We start from the raw sequence: 17,125 nt of genomic DNA, 5'->3' as shown, positions 1-17,125 counted from the left end.
CCTGTTCACCAGTTTCAGACGACTCTTGCTCTCAACGTTAGCAAAAATCATCAGTGTTGCATGGACTTGGGGGAACGAATCCTCCTTATCCTCCTCATCCTGTTCATTGCCTTTTTCACTCGGTTGCCCTTCGCCGAACCCCTGAATCAGGAGGCGACATTGCCGAGTGGTATGCTTCGCATATATGGCGTTGCCCTCCTCATCCATCTTCGTGTGGATCGGACATGGCTGGTCCAGGATGGGGTTGTTGAACTGCTTCTTCTTGGGGGTGAACTGAGCCTTCCCTTTGCCCTTGAACTTGGCATTGGTAACAGCTGCAACTTCTGCCTGCGAAGTGGACGGAGCTTTCTGCTTCTGCTTCCGAGTGTTATTCCCATCTCCATCGGCGACTGTTTTGTGCTTGCCGTTACGGATGTGGTCCTCTTCTTTGCTATTTGCATAGCGTGCCGCTATCTCCATCATCTTGCTCAAGGAGATGTCGCCTGTTCGACCGAACTTCAGGTACAGATCCCTGTACCGCACGCCTGCCTTGAAGGCGCAGACTGCTTGGTGCTCTGTGACGTTCTCCATCGTGTGGTAGAGGGTCGTCCAACGCTGAATGAAATCGCGCAGGGGCTCATTCTGCTTCTGGACACAGTGCTGGAGCTCCACGAGGCCAGCAGGGCGCTTGCACGTCCCTTCGAAGGTCCTGATGAACACTCGGGCCAGATATGCCCAGCTGTAGATGCTTGTGGGGCCCAATTGGTTCAGCCACGCTCGCGCCGAGCCGTCGAGCATCAGTGGGAGGTGCTTCATGGCGACGTGGTCGTTCCCTCCTCCGATTTGGACTGCCACTCGGTAGTCATCCAGCCACGTTTCTGGCTTGGACTCTCCTGTAAACTTGTTGATCCCCGTCGCCAATCGGAAGTTGGGAGGGATGTCAGCCGAACGGATGGCTCGACTGAAACACTCGGGACCAGAAACGACGGTCCTGCTTCCACTCGGACGGTCAATGTCGTGACCATCGCGGTGGGCTCGGCCCGTGTCGACTCTCCGCTGGGCGATATGCCCTCTCGCGTCGGGCCTTGGGTCGTAAGTGTCACCGACTGAACGCCAATCATCATGATGTCGGGGCCCGTAGGGCCCACCCCGCGGAGGGGTGCGTGAACGGCGACGATCTTTGGGATTTATGGAACGGCTGCCTCCCCTGTGTCGCTGATGAGAACTAGGGCTGTGAACTGACCGATGCGTGTTCGCATGAACAGAACTATTGTGGATCCTGTTGTGCGACTAGGAGACCACCAAATTTTGTTGTTGCGCCGTGTGCAGCAGTGCGCGGATTTGCTTGATCCCCGTGCCAGCCTCTGTATCAGTCGGCTGAAGGGAATCGGCTATCTTGGCAGCGGCAGCCAAGTTGAGGATGGGAGTGCGGAACAACTACACGTTGCTTCGCCGAGTGTGCCGACTGGCAGAACGGCGAGGTGGACGGCGATCGCCGGATGTTTCGCCGATCTCGTGCTCGTTCCTGCCAGCTTGACGGGGACTTTCATGGGAGTTGGCCATGTGTACTTCTGCTGCAGGCCCGCGACCCAAGTACTCGGAAGGAAACTCAGTCGGAACCAAGTCCGAGCGCTGGGACGGCGGGGCAACCACAACCGACTCTAGGACCGCCACTTGTGAAGACGCGTTCTGGCGCGCCTGGGCGTGTGGCACCCAACGCTGGAGCCGCAGACGGCGGGACCGTTTGTTGCGGCGCGTGACGATGGTGTAGGTCGACACCGGAGCCAACTGCTGGAGAAGAAGAATGCCGCGGGCGCCGGCACGGAAGTGCGTAGCTCCGCGACGGCGAAGCGCCTCGACATCGAGAGGGGCGTCCCGAAGCCATGCCGAATCATCGACGATGACGGAGAGAGCGTCGAAGAGGATCTCGTGACCCATGCTCGAATCTCCACCGGATGACATGACGAAAAGATGTAGTCGCAAACTCGCCGGAAGTCGCTTAGACGCCTGCCCCACGGTGGGCGCCAACTGTCGTGGGTATAAGTCTGACAGTAGATGTGTAGGGTACGAAAGGATGGGCAGAGCCTTCGCTACGACGAGGTTGTATGAGTTCAGGCCCCTCTACGGTGGAGGTAATAGCCCTACGTCTCAGTGCTCTTGGAGCTTGTTGTCGAGTGGAATATGGATTACAATGAATTGCTAACCCTTGCACCAGTGGAGGAGGGCGGCTTATATAGAGTGCGCTGCCCTCCACAACGGTTCGGTCCACACGGGTGGAGTAGTGGCGATTAAATGCCTACATTACAGGTAACGTATGTCTTAAATGCTAATAAAGGCTCAGGGAAACGTACGACTGTTTCCCTGGAGGGGGGTTACGATGCACAGAGTGGAATCCAGTCGGTCAGTTTGATACACTCCGAATGCTCACCTCCGACTGAATGGTGGAGGATCCGTTACCGACTAGATGATGGGAAGTCCTTAGTTCAGTCGGAACTGACTAAGGGCCTTATCCCTTATGAAGGGTAGTCCTTGGGTAGGACTTATAGGGCAGGCCTATGACCCTACCCTAGGACTATAACCCCATCACTAAGTCTTGTAAATTTCAGTTTTCCATCACCACTATCCCATCAAACCTTGCAAAAGTCATTCAAGAACTTTGTCTAAAACAAATTGTTCCTACATCCAAATCCAAAACATGTGGACATGCACCAAGCTGAAGTCTGGTTGGTCATCACCAAAATAAACATAGAGAAATTCCTATTATCTAATTGATTGTTGCTTATATACCTACATCCGATTGCCTACATGCCTCTATCTGTTTGCTTACATTTCATACTGATTATTCTCTAAACTGATCAAACCCGCATCATTTCATAGTGAATATTGCCGTACTTATGTTCTATCTAATTCCTTACAGGAAACAAACAGTGTTGCCTATTATCTATTCTGATTTGCTAGAATACAGTGTTTATTGCAAACTAATCTGTGACTATTTGCCTACAAAAACACAGTATTGCCTATGTCTAAAACTGCCTACAAAAGCATTGCAAATTGCAGTATCCCCATGATTTTTCAGAAGCAAATGCATCTGACGAAGAGAAAACAAAGGGCGACAGGAGATGCGGCAGTCCAATTGTCTGGAGCACTCTTCACGAAGTCATCAGCAGCAAAAAACTAGCAGGATCTCTCGATGTACAGGACAGGGGAAAAAGTAGGAGAAACTGATCTCGGATCGTCGAACCAGCAGGATCTCTCGTCTCCAGGTCGTCGCCACATCGCGGAGAACCACCAGCTCCGCCCCCATCCCTCCCTTTGTTGTCTCCTTCTCCTCCTTCTCCGCCACGCGTGCGTCGCACTCACCCCGTCGAACTGCTGGGGGATCCTTCGATGGGCCGTCGCCCTTCTCTGTGAATTAACTTGTCGCCGGCTCTCCCGCCGACCGCGCACGCGTGAAGCCCCAGAGATTTCGTGGGGATTTGGCGTTTCCCTCGTTGCCGGCGAGGGGAGTTTGGAGTGGAATGGTGAACGGGGGGATGAACAAGTCTCCCCAAATTCGAAGGAAAGCGACAGAACCACCATCACCCCCTAGCCGGTCCACCGTCCCAGGTGTTGTGCGGTCGCGTGAGATGGACGGCTCTGATGCGGCCGTTCGAGGGCGTTCGACAGTGCACGTGCACTCGACAGGGTTTAGGAAAATAAAAAGGGTTTTGATAACAGAAGAATATCTTTGGTCTTCTAAAATGATGCCCCTTTTTATAAAAATAAGTAGGAAATTTTAGAAGAACAAAACAAATTCCTTTTTATTTAACAATGAGGCTATGTTTTTAAATAGGACCAAAAGGAAAATAAATTCAAACAAAAGGGTGTTGGACCCCACAATTAATAAGAAGCTTTTTTGAAGGGGAGGGACATTTTATTTTACCCAAAAGAGAAACTTGAAACTCAGCCACTAATTAAATTGGAAGAAAGGGTTTTGAAAGGGCTATGGTGCAACAAGTGGTTTTGAGTTGGATCTTGTTGCACCCACACATAAAAAAATCAGATGCCACTAAGTATACAATGCACACACACTTCATACCAAGGTGAAACACAAGACAAGAACAAAAGAAATGATGCTATGCATGATGCCATGATGCAACAGAGATGAAGCCAAACTTAAACTCTTTATTCAAATCCAACATGTCAATATAGGAAGGTTGACATACAAGGAAAGATATTACAAGAGGGGGGAGGTATTGCATTGGGGTTGTTACAACTCTCCCACACTACAAGAGGATCTCGACCCGAGATCTAGGACTGGAAGAACTCTGGGAATTCGGAACGGAGGTGGTCTTCGCGTTCCCAAGTGGCTTCTTTGTCGGGATGATGTGACCATTGAACTTTGAGGAACTTGATCGACTTGTTGCCGATCTTAAGCTTAGTCTCTTCAAGAATTGCTACAGGTTGCTCATGGTAGGAGAGGTCTGGCTGGAGATCAATATCTTGGAGATCAACTGTGCGCTCAGGAGTCTTGAAGCATCTTCGAAGCTGAGAGATATGAAACACATCATGCACATTGGAGAAGCCAGAAAAGAATAGTTGCCCATCTTGATAGAGACATTCCAAACGATGCGACTAGAATTCATCATCATACCAGGAGAGGCCACCAACATAGGCTTTGGCAAATATTGATAGTCATACTCATGCTTGATGAAAAATCGGTTAGACATAAAACAATGTGATGCACTAGTATCAAACGAAACCTTTGCAGGAATAGAATTAACTGAGAGATTACCGATGATCACTTGTGAGGAGTTCTCTGCTTCAGATGCATTCACCATGTTCACCCTTGCTGACCTGGGATTAAACTTCACCATTGCATTGCTTGGAGGCCTAATTGGAGGAGGAGGCGGAATAAGCTGCTGGCTGGTACACTTGTTAGAGTAGTGGCCCTTCTGACCACACTTGTGACAAGTCACCTCTGACAGCGGACGGAATTGCACTTGAGGATTTCCTTGCTTCTGCTGCTGATACTTCTGCTAGAAAGCTGGGTTGGGTGGGTGGGAAGGACCACGACCACCAGACTGCGTGAACTGCTGACGATGCCGAGGAGGAGGAGAAACCCACTATTTCTATTGCTTTGGAACAACCTCAGTTGAGGAAGAGGAACTGGAGTCTCTGAAACGCTTCCTAGAGTTCTCAACTTTGAGCAAGGCCGACTCAACCCTGAGAGCCAAATTGTAGAACTGGTCGAAATCAGCAGGATCGTGCACGGCGAGGGCCAGTTGCAAGTCTTCCTTCATAGCAACATGGAACTGATAAATCTTGCTCTTCTGATCTGGGATGTCCTGTTTAGCATAACGAGCCAGTTCCTGGAACTCCACATTGTAGTTGTACACAGACAAACTCCCTTGCTTCAAGCGCCTGAATTTCTCACGCATCTCTTCCACAAAACTTGCTGGAATATAGTGAACCGTGAAATCCATGCAGAAATCATCCCAACTGATCACTCTGTCGCCTCTGGAATCTTTCAATTGCTATCATGTTTAGCATAAGAGTATATGGAATTGTCTTACACTCGCCACAAGCTACATCAGAGTCATATCAGTACAATACATAAATATCACTAAGAAGAGTACGGGCCGACTACGGACGAAAACAAACGAGAAAAGAAAACGACGTCCATCCTTACTATCCCACGCTGCCGGCCTCGAACCCATCCTAGATCGATGAAAAAGAAGAAGAAACTCCAAGTGAACAATCAACGCGGTCGTGTCAAGTAACCTTTTCTTGTACCTGCAACTGGTCTTGTAGTAATCTGTGAGCCACATGGGACTCAACAATCTCATTTCCAAAGGTATCAAGACTACCAAAGCTTACTAGGTGAGGAATGGTTAAGTGGTGAGGCTGCAGCACACGACTAAGCCTTTATTTGAGGTGGCTAACTTACGAGTACAAGAATAAAGAGGGGGATGATCTACGCACAGCGGACGTGAACTACTGATGAGCAAATGAATGATCCTGAACACATACTTACGTCAAACATAACCCCATCGTGTCCTCGATCGGAGAAGGAACTCGCGAAAGAGACAGTCACAGTTACGCACTCAGTTGGCATGTTTTAATTTAGTTAAGTTCAAGTTATCTAGAACCAATGTTAAACAAAGTATCCACTTTGCCACATAACCGTGGGCACGACTTTCCGAAAGATTTAACCCTGCAGGGATGCTCCAACCAGTCCATCACAAATTACCACAAGACGCATAGAAATCCTCGATCACGAAACTCGCGATCTCGCCGTACTTCTTAGTGGAAAACCTCAACTCTGAGATTACCCAAAGTTTCACAGGAATTTCGATGCACAAGATATTTCGTAAAAGGTAAACCTAATCCAGCAAGGTCGCCCGACGTGTCGACGATCCCGATAGGAGCCGCGTATCTCGTTCTCAGGACACGACGGATTTAGCATACAACTTATTATTCTAGAAATGATTGAGGAGATATAAGGGCACAAACTTGAAGAAGTCTTGATGAGACACCGGTAAGATTTGGATTGAATGGGAATACCAAGAATTAATGGAGACACATCAGAATGAAGAGATCATGAGCCACCTGAGAGAAAAAGTAGAACAAGGCACCAAAATAATTGAGAGACGAACGAAGAGACAACAATTGAGAAGAATTGAGGATGAAAGCCGAAAGTTGAGAACGTAGAATCTTCTGAAATGATGGCCTTTGGAGGATCGAGAATGAAACAACTCAGAAATGCACCGGATAGCAAGAAAGGGATACTCATGATTGACAACAATTAAGATGATGGCACAAAGCTGAAATGATGAATCTCCAAGAGAATGGACCAAGATTTGAGAGAAACACTCCTTCAGTCTTCCAAGCTGAAAATGATGACGAGAAACAATACCAGGGTTAATGATACACTCCAGAATAAAGAAGAACGAAAGGTTGAGCCAAATACGAGAAACAATGCAAATTGATCTAGGAGAAGGGATATGACTGATGGAAATCATTCTTATGTCATATTGAAAAGATTTAGAGATCTCTGGAATAATTAGAAGAGACATATAAGATCCTAGGAAAAACCTGTGGGTTATGGGCCCACTCAAAGAAACCACCATTGAAAAGATATCTTAGAAAGAGAGATATTGCACCGGTATAAGGAAAACTAGATGAGGTTGAAAACCTCGAAATAATGAAAGATCTGAAAGCAAGAAACTCTAAGATATCTTAAACACACCGGATAGAAAAGAGAGGAATGAATAACAAGATAGGCTCATAAGATTTTTCAACATGGGAAATAATTTAAAGGATGAAAAGGATACGATGAACACGGATAACTGAACTGAATTCACCGGAAAAGACAACAAGATTGAATAAAGAAGAACTCGAAGCTCCTGAGAATCTTCTTAATGAATCACCGGATAAGACGCGGAAGAAAGAGGGTGGGAGGGCGAGGAATTACAAAGTCAACTTGGGACAGATGAGACAAACTCCGGTAAGAATTGAGAGAATGATCTGCAAATATTGGAGACGATGGAGTTCACTTGCAGAGAAGCACACCGGTTGAAAAGAATTGACAAGACGGCTCCGGTTGAAAAGGAATTGATATGACAATTGATAGAGCAAAGGATTTGCACTCTCATAAGAATTAGAGAACACTACTTAGAAAAGATCTGAAATCACCCCTTGACATCGAAGCAACACAAATTACCATATTCCAACAAAACAAAGCATTGGCTTACGAAACAAACCAGAACAAACTCATGAGAGAGATTTCATCCGATATTTTCATGGACACGATCGCACGGGCTCGATCCATACAGTAGCCATCAAGTGCAAGGTAGTGCACACGACAAACGAAGCGTCCCCGAGTCGTAGCAAGCTACAAGGACTCTTTAAGACACAATGAGAACCGCCGTAAGACGACCTTGAACAAACGAATCCACTAGATGTCGAACCCCAACCTAACATCAAGCATTTGTTGGAAGATTGTCCTATAAGAAATTACTTGAATTCCCACCTAAGAACTCCTGAATTTTCTGGTCATGCAATCTGGTCCACGGATACAAGGACTAATATTTCAAACAACTCCTATACTAACCCGTCCAGTGTATCACATCCGTCAACACATAACCAGAATCTCGGACTTTCAGCTATTACAGACCCTCGTGATCCCAACGATACAAAGTATGGCAGTACTCCCGAACAATCTGCACCAGTACTGGGGACATTGGGGTTATCTCGCCACTACTTGTATTGAAGCAATTACGAACATCCTTCGTCTTGAGATACTAAGAAATCTGAATGATAGCAGTATGCTCGAGAATCCCGTGGAGCTCAACTCCACGGAAGAAATCAAGTCAGACAGGGGGCACCAATACAGAATTCTGTCACATCGACATCATATAGATTCCAAAAATATCCACGTGATCCTAGAAAAAAATTTGAGTGAGAAGAGGAGTAGAATAAATTATTACGTTAAGATTCCTCACCAGAGCATAGAAGAGGAGAAAAAAGAATCCTATTCTCCGATATATAACTAGACTCGGAGCAGTTTTTCACTAGTCTCGACTCTGCCAAGTTCGATCAACCAAGGGCGCTCCTAGGTCGGTACTGCTCTGATACCAACTTGTAGCGCCCAAGATGCGACCCTATCCTTAATTTGGCATGAGGGACTCATCAGGGATAGAAGCGCATCTTGTCGTTTCGCAAGAATGGATATCGTTACAACTACATGTACTGAAAAGATGAGATATGTATAGAATTGGCTTACACTCGCCACAAGCTACATCGGAGTCACATCAGTACAATATATAAACATCATTAATAAGTGCAGGGTCTGAATACGGATGAAAACAAACGAGAAAATAAAAATGATGTCCATCCTTGCTATCCCAGGTTGTCGGCCTGGAACCCATCCTAGATCGATGAAGAAGAGGAAGAAGAAGCAACTCCAAATGAACAATCAACGCGCTCGCGTCAAGTAACCTTTACCTGTACCTGCAACTGGTGTTGTAGTAATCTGTGAGCCACAGGGCACTCAACAATTTCATTTCCAAAGGTATCAAGACTAGCAAAACTTAATGGGTGAGGTATGGTTAAGTGGTGAGGCTGCAGCAAGCGACTAAGCAGTATATGAGGTGGCCGACTTACCAGTACAAGAATAAGAGGGGGGGTGATCTACGCATAACAGACGTGAACTACTGATGATCAAATGAATGATCCTGAACATCGATTTACGTCAGATATAACACCAGCATGTCCTCGATTGGAGAAGGAACTCACGAAAGATACAGTCACGGTTACGCACACAGTTGGCATATTTTAATTAAGTTAACTTCAAGTTATCTCGAACCAGTGTTAAACAAAGTTTCCACGTTGCTACATAATCGCGGGCACGGCTTTCCGAAAATATTTAACCCTGCAGGGGTGCTCCAACTAGTCCATCACAAATTACCACAAGCCGCATAGAAATCCTCGATCACGAAGCTCGCAATCTCGTCGGACTCCTTAGTGGAAAGCCTCAACTGTGAGATTACACAAAGCATCACCGGAATCCCGTTGCACAAGATATCTCGTCAAAGGTAAAACAGATCCAGCAAGTCCGCCCGACGTGTCGACGATCCTGATAGGAGCCGCGTATCTCGTTCTCAGGACATGACGGATGGGAAAGCCTACATGTACCAAACCTCGAATTGCCCCGTGGTGGCTCCGCAGTCTGCCTGATGGGGTTATAGTCCTAGGGTAGGGTCATACGCCTGCCCTATAAGTCCTATCCAAGGACTACCCTTCATAAGGGATAAGGCCCTTAGTCAGTTCCGACTGAATTAAGGACTTCCCATCATCCAGTCGGTAACGAATCCTCCACCATCCAGTCGGAGATGAGCATTCGGAGTGTATCGAACTAACCGACTGGATTCCACTCTGTGCATCGTAACCCCCCTGGAGGGAAACGGTCCTACGTTTCCATGTGCCTTTATTAGCATTTAAGACATACATTACCTGTAACGTAGGCATTTATTCGCCACTACTCCACCCCTGTGCACCGAACCGTTGTGAAGGGCAGCGCACTCTATATAAGCCACCCTTCCCCACTGGCGCAAGGGTTAGCAATTCACTGTAATCCATATTCCACTCGACAACAAGCTCCCAGAGCACTAAGACGTAGGGCTATTACCTCCACCGCAGAGGGGCCTGAACTCATACAACCTCGTCGTAGCTAAGGCTCTGCCCATCCTTTCGTACCCTACACATCTACTGTCAGGCTTATACCCACGGCAGTTGGCGCCCACCGTGGGGCAGGTGTCTAAGCGACTTCCGGCAAGTTTGCGACTACATCTTTTCATCATGTCGTCCAGTGGAGATGTGAGCATGGGTCACGAGATCCTCTTCGGTGCTCTCTCCTTCATTGTCGACGATTCGGCATGGCTACGGGACGCCCCTCTCGACGTCGAGGCGCTCCCCCGTCGCTGGGCTAAGCACTTCCGTGCCGGCGCCCGCGGTATTCTTCTTCTCCAGCAGTCGGCTACGGTGTCAACCTACACCGCCATCACGCGCCGCAACAAGCGGTCCCGCCATCCGCGGCTCCAGTGTTGGGTGTAACACGCCTAGGCGCGCCAAAACGCGTCTTCACAAGTGGCGGTCCTAGAGTCGGTTGTGGTTGCCCCGCCGTCCCAGCGCTCGGACTCGGTTCCGACTGAGTTTCCTTCCGAGTACTTGGCTCGCGGGCCTGCAGCAGAAGTGCACATGGCCAACTCCCATGAAAGTCCCTGCCAAACTGGCCGGAACGAGCACGAGATCGGCGAAACATCCGGCGCTCGCCGTCCGCCTCGCCGTTCTGCCAGTCGGCACACTCGGCGGAGCAACGTGGAGGTGTTCCGCACACCCATCCTCAACCTGGCTGCCGCCGCCAAGATAGCCGATTCCCTTTAGCCGACTGATTCAGAGGCTGGCAGGGGGATCGAGCAAATCCGTGCCCTGCTGCACACGGCGCAGCAGCAAAATTCGGCGGTCTCCCAGTCGCACAACAGGATCCACAATAGTTCTGTTCATGCGAACACGCATCGGTCTGTTCACAGCCCCGGTTCTCATCAGCGACACAGGGGAGGCAGCCGTTCCATAAATCCCGAAGATCGTCGCCGTTCACGCACCCCTCCGTGAGGTGGGCCCTACGGGCCCCGACATCATGATGATCGGCGTTCAGTCGGTGACACTTACGATCCGAGGCCCGACGCGAGAGGGCGTATCGCCCAGCGGAGGGTCGACATGGGGCGAGCCCACCGCGATGGTCTCGATATGGACCGTCCGAGTGGAAGCAGGACCATCGTCTCTGGTCCCGAGTGTTTCAGTCGATCCATCCGTTCGGCTAACATCCCTCCCAACTTCCGATTGGCGACGGGGATCAGCAAGTTTACAGGAGAATCCAAGCCAGAAACGTGGCTGGACGACTACCGAGTGGCAGTCCAGATCGGAGGAGGGGAGGACCACGTCGCCATGAAGCACCTCCCTCTAATGCTCGACGGCTCGGCACGAGCGTGGCTGAACGAGTTGGCCCCCTCAAGCATCTACAGCTGGGCATATCTGGCCCGAGTCTTCATCAGGACCTTCGAACAAACGTGCAAATGCCCTGCTGGCCTCGCGGAGCTCCAGCATTGTGTCCAGAAGCAGAATGAGCCCCTGCGCGATTTCATTCAGCATTGGACGACCCTCTACCACACGGTGGAGAACGTCACAGAGCACCAAGCAGTCTGCGCCTTCAAGGTAGGCGTGCGGTACAGAGATTTGTAACTGAAGTTCGGTCTTACAGGCGACATCTCCATGAGCAAGATGATGGAGATAGCGGCACGCTATGCAAACGGTGAAGAAGAGGACCGCATCCGTAGCGGCAAGCACAAAGCACTCGCCGATGGGGATGGGAATAACACTTGGAAGCAGAAGCAGAAAGCTCCGTCCACTCCGCAGGCAGAAGCCGCAGCTGTTACCACTGCCAAGTTCAAAGGCAAGGGGAAGGCTCAATTCACCCCCAAGAAGAAGCAGTTCAGTAACCCCATCATGGACCAGCCATGTCCGATTCACACGAAGATGGATGAAGAGGGCAACGCCATATATCCAAAGCATTCCACTCGGCAATGTCGCCTCCTGATCCAGGGGATCGGCGAAGGACAACCGAGTGAAAAGGGCAATGAACAGGATGAGGAGGTCAAGGAGGACCCGTTCCCCCAAGTCCATGCAACACTGATAATTTTTGCTAACGTTGAGAGCAAGAGTCGACTGAAGCTGGTGAACACGGAGGTGAACAGTCCACGCCTACCAACCCCAAGTTCCTCAAATGGTCTCAGACTGCGATCACTTTTGACCAGTCTGATCATCCAGCACACGTACCCACCCCAGGGAGACAGGTTCTGGTCGTCGACCCGGTGGTGGAAGGAGTCCGACTGCGCAAAGTCCTCATGGACGGCGGCAGTTGTTTGAACATCATGTACGCCGACACTCTCAAGGGGATGGGCATTCCGATGTCCAAACTCAGCGAGAGCAGCATGCAGTTCCATGGAGTCGTCCCTAGACAAAAGGCCAAGTCACTCGGCCAGATCGCGTTGGACGTCGTTTTCGGCTCCGACAAGAACTTCCGCAACGAAAAGCTAACGTTCGAGGTGGTGGACTTCCAGAGCGCGTACCACGCAATTCTGGGCCGCCCGACGTATGCGTGTTTCATGGCCCGTCCCTGTTACGTGTACCTGAAGCCGAAGAGCCAGGCCCGAAAGGTGTGATCACTATCACAGGCAATCGACAGCGGGCCGAGGAGTGTGTGCAACAGGGATCAAGGATCGCCGATCAGCAGATGGCTGTCCTCGAGCTTGACGAGTACAAGAAAACAGTCGACCCCACTGACTTGATGCGTCCGAAGAAGCCAGCTTCGGAATCCGCATTCTAGTCGGGGGAGAGACGAAGAAGGTCAGCATCCACCCGACGGACGACACTGCTGCCCTGACGAACATCTCCACCACCCTCGATCCTAAATAGGAAGCCGAGCTCATCCAATTCCTCCGTGAGAACTGGGACATCTTCGCATGGAAGCCCTCTGACATGCCAGGTGTACCCAGGGAGTTGGCTGAGCACCGACTGCATGTGGATCCCGCCGCTCGGCCTGTCCGAGAACGCCTGCGTCGGTCCGCCACGCACAAGGGGAAGGCAATCGGAGAAGAAGTGGCCAAGCTTTTGGCAGCCAACTTCATTCGCGAGGTACACCACTCCGAGTGGCTCGCCAATGTTGTCATGGTTCCCAAGAAGGACAAGTCGCTCAGAATGTGCATCGACTTCAAGCATCTCAATAAGGTCTGCCCGAAAGACCATTTTCCGCTCCCCCGCATCGATCAAATTGTCGATTCGATTGCGGGTTCCGAGCATTTGTCATTTCTTGATGCCTACTCGGGCTATCATCAGATCCGTCTGTATGGCCCAGATGAATTAAAAACAGCCTTCATCACCCCATTCGGGTGCTTCTGCTACATCACTATGCCATTTGGTTAGAAGAATGCAGGAGCAACCTTTATGCGCATGACCCAAAAATGCCTTCTCGATCAGATCGGTCGGAATGTGGAGGCGTATATGGATGATATCGTAGTCAAGTCACGCAAAGGTTCCAACCTGCTGACTGAATTGGCAGAAACATTCGCCAACCTTCGTAGGTACGATATCAAGCTCAACCCAGCCAAGTGTTGATTCGGTGTTCCCAGCCGAAAGTTACTCGGTTTCTCTGTTTCCGAACGAGGGATCGATGTCAACCCCGAAAAGATCGGGACCATCGGCCGAATGGAGTGGCCAGTCAGAATAGACGATGTTCAAAGGCTCACGGGTTGCCTAGCGGCTTTGAGCAGGTTTATCAGTCGACTCGGCGACAAGGCACTTCCTCTGTACTGACTAATGAAAAAATCAGATACTTTCGAGTGGACAGACGAAGCCCGAGTTGCATTCGATGACCTCAAAGTCCTACTTTCCACCCAGCCGGTTCTTACTGCTCCGCTCAGTAAAGAGCCCCTTCTTCTGTACATCGCGGCTACAAATCAAGTCGTCAGCACTGTTCTCACAGTCGAACGAGAAGAATAAGGCAAAGCATACAAAGTTCAGCAGCCAGTGTATTACATCTCCGAAGTCCTGAATCCTTCCAAGCAGAGGTATCCCCACTATCAAAAACTTATCTACGGGATTTACATGACTGCGAAGAAGGTGGTTCATTATTTCCAAGACCACTCGGTGTCTGTCGTTTCTGATGCTCCATTGTCGGAAATCCTCCACAATCGGAACGCATCCGGCCGAGTGGCGAAGTGGGCAATGGATATGTTGTACTACGACATCAGGTTTGAGGCCAAGAAAGCTATAAAGTCTCAAGCTCTGGCTGACTTCATAGCAGAATGGGTAGAATAATAGCAACCGACCCACATCTACTCGGCTCATTGGACAATGTTCTTGATGGGTCCAAGATGTTGAATGGCTCCGGCGCTGGCGTTGTGATCATATCGCCAAAAGGTGACAAACTCAAGTATGTGTTGCAGATACACTTTGATTCCTCCAACAATGTGGCAGAGTATGAAGCTCTCCTTTATGGACTGCGCATGGCCATCGCACTCGGCGTCCGTCGCCTGATGGTCTATGGCGATTCGGATTTGGTGGTTAATCAGGTGATGTAGGAGTGGGACGTCAGGAACCCCACCATGACCACATACTTCAATGTAGTGAGGAAGCTCGAGAAAAAGTTTGAAGGTCTAGAACTCCACCATGTTCCGTGACTGAAGAACTAGGCAGCTGATGAGTTGGCAAAACTCGGATCCACTCGGAGACCAGTCCCGAGTGACGTCTGCCTCGAGCACCTCCACCTTCCCTCAGTTAAATAAGATCCTTTCACAGAGGAACCAATACAACCAAAGAGCTCGACAGACCTGCTGTGGTTGATTTGATCATGGAGATTCTTGCTGTCATCCACGATTGGACTGTGCCGATCATTGCATACATCCTGAGGCAAGAATTACCAGAAGACGAAGTCCAAGCTAGACAGATCGTCCACAGGTCAAAGTCGTTCACTGTCATCGACGGCCAGTTGTACAAGGAAAGTGTTTCAGGTGTCCTTCAACAATGCATCTCCCCAGAGGAGGGACAGTTAATCCTGGGGGACATTCATTCGGGAACCTGTGGTCATCACGCCTCTTCAAGAGCAATCGTCGCCAAAGCATTCAGAGCTGGCTTCTTCTGGCTGCAGGCAAATGAAATGGTGAAATATATGGTCGACCGATGTGAAGGCTGTCAGTTTTACTCTAACAAGTCCCACAAGCCAACATCTGCGTTGAAGACAATCCCTCATGTTTGGCCGTTTGCGGTATGGGGATTATATACAGTCGGTCCATTCAGGACAGGCCAAGGGGATTCACACATCTGTTGGTGGCAGTCGACAAGTTCACAAAGTGGATCGAAGCCAAGCCCATCAAGAAGCTCGACGCCCTAACGGCCATCAAGTTGGTCAGGGACATCATCTCCACATTCGTGTTACCTCACAGCATAATCACTGACAACGGAACAAACTTTGACTCGGACATATTCAAAGGTTTCTGTACAGGCCAAGGTATCCGAGTGTATTTTGCATCTATGGCGCATCCCCAAACAAACGGGCAAGTAGAGCGGGCGAATGGACTTATTCTGCAAGGCTTGAAGCCTCGACTCATGCGAGAGGTGGGACATGCCGCTGGCGCATGGGTCACCGAGCTACCTTCGGTGCTTTGGGGTCTCCGCACAACCCCAAATAGATCTACAGGGCGATCCACGTTCTTCCTCGTTTATGGAGCAGAGGCAGTCCTTCCGAGTGACTTGCTTGACAACGCTCCACGAGTTGAACTCTTCTCCGAAGCTAAAGCAGAACAAGCAAGGCAAGACGGAGTGGATCTTCTAGAGGAGGAGCGCGAGATGGCACTGACTCGCTCAACCATTTATCAACAAGATCTGCGGCGCTTTCACGCGCAACACGTCAGGAGTCGTACATTCCAAGCAGGTGACCTGGTGCTCCGAGTGGATCAACAGAGACCTCACAACTTGGCTCCCGCCTGGGAAGGACCCTTCATCATCTCCAAGGTGCTGAACAACGGAGCATACCGACTCTACAACATCGACAGGGAAACGGACGAGCCACGAGCATGGAACGGAGATCTCCTGAAGCGCTTCTACACGTGACCGTCGACTGAAGCAATGTAAAGAACAAGTATCGGTGAAATAATACAAAGCAGATTGAGTTTTGGCAGATTCAAAATTCTTTCGCGATCGCAGACTCCGGTCTCAAAAAAAAAAACTTAGCTGCGATCACGAATCGCTTAAGTATTAACTTTCTCCGAGTGTGCACTTAACGTCGCACTCGGGGACTTAGCTGCGATCCAGAATCGCCTAAGTACTAACTTTCTCCGAGTGTGCACTAAACGTCGCACTCGGGGACTTAGCTGCGATACAGAATCGCCTAAGTATTAAGTTTCTCCGAGTGTGCACTAAACGTCGCACTCAGGGACTTAGTTGTGATCCAGAATCGCCTAAGTATTAATTTTCTCCGAGTGTGCACTTAACGTCGCACTCGGGGACTTAGTTGTGATCCAGAATCGCCTAAGTATTAACTTTCTCCGAGTGTGCACTAAACGTCGCACTCGGGGACTTAGCTGCGATCCAGAATCGCCCAAGTACAAACTTTCTCCGAGTGTGCACTAAACGTCACACTCGTGGACTTAGCTGCGATCCAGAATCGCCTAAGTATTAACTTTCTCCGAGTGTGCACTTAACGTCGCACTCGGGGACTTAGCTGGGATCCAGAATCGCCTAAGTATTAACTTTCTCCGAGTGTGCACTTAACGTCGCACTCGGGGACTTAGATGCGATCCAGAATCGCCTAAGTATTAACTTTCTCCGAGTGTGCGCTAAACGTCGCACTCGGGGACTTAGCTGCGATAAAGAATCGCCTAAGTACAAACTTTCTCCGAGTGTGCACTAAACGTCGCACTCGGGGACTTAGCTGCGATCACGAATGGCCTAACTACAAACGTTCTCCGAGTGTGCACTTAACATCGCAGTCGGGGACTTTTCTGCGATCAAGAATGGCTTAAATAGAAAGCTTCCTTCAAGTGTATCTCAC

Source organism: Hordeum vulgare, chromosome 6H (assembly GCF_904849725.1).
Source record: "Hordeum vulgare subsp. vulgare chromosome 6H, MorexV3_pseudomolecules_assembly, whole genome shotgun sequence".
Lineage (NCBI taxonomy): Eukaryota > Viridiplantae > Streptophyta > Magnoliopsida > Poales > Poaceae > Hordeum > Hordeum vulgare.
This window is presented reverse-complemented; position numbering follows the sequence as displayed.